At 48.7% G+C, this 3,572-nt stretch overlaps 1 non-coding gene across 1 annotated transcript; it reads right to left on the bottom strand.

Annotated features, from left to right (window-relative positions):
- Nucleotides 1-3,236: 3,236 nt before the first annotated feature.
- Nucleotides 3,237-3,309, bottom strand: TRNAV-CAC (transfer RNA valine (anticodon CAC)). Its single transcript has one exon. It is a non-coding gene; the product is annotated as a tRNA-Val (tRNA).
- Nucleotides 3,310-3,572: the final 263 nt, after the last annotated feature.

The raw sequence follows: 3,572 nt of genomic DNA, 5'->3' as shown, positions 1-3,572 counted from the left end.
CCATTATGTTCATGAATTCCACTGTATGAGGATTCTTGAAATGAATGTAAACCCTCAATGTTTCACTGTGCAAATGCATAAAAACATAGCAAACCAGGCTATCAACTGAAATCATTCCAGTCTTCTGTGTCTAGTTTATGTTTTCATAAATTAAACAAAGGTATAATATGAATACGCATTTGCAGATCCGTGTTCTCCAGGCGCTATTGTTAGGATATAGATATTCAGGCCTGTCTGTAAAGGCCTGTACTCTAAGAATTTAGGTGTATTCTTATCACTTGGCTAGTTCTAGAGGTAGAAAAGAATAAAAATCACTGTCTGCCGGTATAAGGGCCTTCTCTTACTGTGACAGTCTGAGGCCCCTGTGCTTTGGGCTAAGGCCTTTGGCTAAGCAGCAGAGGCAGCCATAAGCTGGGAAGTGAAAGGTCACCTCCTCACATTTCAACCTAGTCACATTGAAATAAGGTGCTATTGGGCTGAGAGTAATACATTCCTGTCCTGATAATGCCTATTGCCTCCAGAGAAAGGGAAGTGCCTAGAAGATGTAAAGGAAACTTAATTTGATAGCATCCTGTCTGGCAAGAACTGACTTATCAATAGCTGGGATGTGAAATCCTCATTTCTGTCTTTGTTCTATCACTGTAGTCCCCATTTCCCTATTGTCTGTCTGTATCATCTCTGTCTAGTTCTGTGATTGTTTCTGTCTGCTGTATAATTAATTTTGCTGGGTGTAAACTAATTAAGGTGGTGGGATACAATTGGTTCCATAATCATGTTACAATATGTTAGGATTGGTTAGTTAAATTTCAGGAAAATATTTGGTTAAGGTATAGCTAAGCAGAACTCCCGGGTGGGGAAATTGGGATCATATTTAGCTAAAGGGGGAAATGGGAACAGGGAGACAGGTGTAAGGCTCGGTTGTGTCAGAGCTGGGAAGGGGGACACTAAGGAAGGAAACTGGAATCATGCTTGCTGGAAGTTCACCCCAATAAACATTGAATTGTTTGCAACTTTGGACTTTGGGTATTGTTGCTCTCTGTTCATGTGAGAAGGACCAGAGAAGGAAGTGGGGGAAGGAATAAGCCCCCTAACAGCTCTGCTGTGCAGAAGAAGAAGAACTACATCCAGTTGGGGTTCAGGAGTCTGATGAGCAAAGGCAACTTGGTGCAGGCTAAAGTCACCAGCACCTTGCCTGCTTCACATTCAACCAACAGCTAGGACAAGGACATGGCATGAGAAGAAGACAGTGGCTCTGAGCAGGAATATAGCCACCAAGAAGCTGGCTAAAGCTGCCAAGATCCCCAGGAAGGCCACCATGCCCATGTCTAGGAATAATCATCGGAATACGGTGACTGCAGGGGGGACCAAAAAGGCAGAGAAAAGCCCTCAAAAGGTGTAATCTGCCAAGCCCCAGAAGGTGGTCAAGATCCCACCTAACATCAAGACTGGAGAGCCAACTTCAAAGCACCCAAAGCCAGGGCTAAGAAGGTGCACTGAGAAAGAAGTGAAGAGATTTCTATTGGGATGACTCCTGCTCCCCTAATGGCTCTTTTATGAATCACCATGGACCACCCAGAGAGATCAAAGTCCTGCAGAACAAACAGCCCCATGGATAGTATCATGAAGTGGTGGCAGTGGGGGGAAGGGTTTCTCTTCCAGAGGGGAAGTGCTGTGTTCTGTTTAACACCTCCCAGGTGTGTGATGCACTGACAGGGCAGCTGCCTAGAGCTCCCACATGAGCTCATTCTCTTTGACCTGCTTCTCTTGTTATGTCAGAACCAGCACGAGTGGCAGTGTGTCCCTGTCACTTCACCAGCTATAGAACAGGCTCTGTCTGCATCCCATCTTTGATTAATCCCACTTTTTAATGTATTCCTATTGTGATACTTTCCCAGTTCTCTGCCTCATTCTAACATTCTGGTCAGAGATTGACTATGGGGAGGAATGGACTAGTTTGCATGACATTTGGTAAGTTGCCATAGTACGTGATTGAAAACTCTGCTGGAGGTGGGCAAGAGCCTGTTACAAACATAAAATAGCTAAGCTTTACCAAACGTACCTGTTACACATTCAAACCTTCCTGTGTACACACAATAGAAATCAACAGCCTCTGGAACAACTCTGACATCATAATAAAAAAGGCTAACAAAGGATGTGCTGTCGTCATCACGACTAAGTTGGAATATGAACAAGAGGCTGCTAGGCAGCTCTCTAACTCCACATTCTACAAGCCATTATCCTCTGATCCCACTGAGGATTACCAGAAGAAACGACACCATCTGCTCAAGAAACTCCGGGCTTATTCACCCTGTATACTGGCACAGCAGTGAAGGCCAGAAAGGAGCAGCGGTTCTCACTGGAACATGTCCACCCACTGCTCACAGGGAATTCCCAGGCCCACCACAGCACACTGTCTTGATGAGAAAGGATCCCACTCGGCTTAACCATTGCTTCTTTTCCTTCCACCTGGAACCCCGCTTCTTTTTCTGGGCTACAAGTAGCCATCCCTGGGATGCCAAGAGGCAGGCACAGGATTCTACCTCCCAGCAGCCAACCACACTACCATGGGTTCGGCCCTCAGAAGGGATCCCAGTTGCTCACAGCCAGCCCAACCCCCGCTTCCAAAGCCGTCAATCACGCCCCCGGGTCGGCCACAAAGGAGGAGTGGTTCTCGCTACTCCATGTGTGGCAGGGAGCCTCTCAAGCCCATCACCGCAACCCCATCTTGGCCAGAAAAGAGCACCGGCGCACACAAACTCGGACTCCGCTTTGCTTGTCTTCCTTTCACCCAGAACCGTCCTTCTTCTCCTGGACTGCAAGTAGCCATCCCTGGGAAACCAGGAGGCAGGCACAGGATTCTACCTCCCAGCAGCCAACCGCACCGCCCCTGGCTTTGGTAGAACAAACGGTGACGCTCTGCTAACCCCACTGAGGCACTTAGCTTCTGTCCTGTCTTCCTCAGCATGACTTTCCTCTTTTGCCCTATTCCTGCCTCACTCCCTCCTTTGGCAAGTCACGCAAAGGAGGGCACCTGGAAGACCTGGCCTCCATAGGCCAACGCCCAAGGGCAGAGGAGACCAAGCCACAAGGCTCCAAAAGGTGACTGGCCTAGACCCTCTAGATTTCTCAGCTCACTTCACCACCCTCTGTCCTGCGGGGGTCGGGGATACCCCAGGGACAGGCCAGTGGTAGAAGTAGGAGCGCCTTGCTGGAGAGCTAGAAAAAGTAAGCCATCATGTTTCTGCCTGGTTTCGAACCAGGGGCCTTTTGCATGTGAGGCAAACGTGATAACCACTACACTACAGAAACTCTGTAACAGAGCTCTGCCCCTCCCTTCACATTCCATCCACTTGGCTGGCTCTCACCCTGGCACACACTGATGGGCAGACCTGGAGAAAGTGGCGGCAGCCCTTCGGTAGGTCAGCTGGGAGAGCAAAGGACTGGAGCCGACGCTCAGGAAGTCGTCTTTATGTCGTCCTTGTGACTCCAGCTTGAAGGAGAGCTTCTTTTTCCTCCCCTTGCTGAGAAAGAGCAAGAGAAGAAAGAAAGCTCAGGTGGGCCACCTGGGTGCA

This window comes from Eretmochelys imbricata, chromosome 28 (genome assembly GCF_965152235.1).
Source record: "Eretmochelys imbricata isolate rEreImb1 chromosome 28, rEreImb1.hap1, whole genome shotgun sequence".
Taxonomy (NCBI): domain Eukaryota; kingdom Metazoa; phylum Chordata; order Testudines; family Cheloniidae; genus Eretmochelys; species Eretmochelys imbricata.
This window is presented reverse-complemented; position numbering and strand designations above follow the sequence as displayed.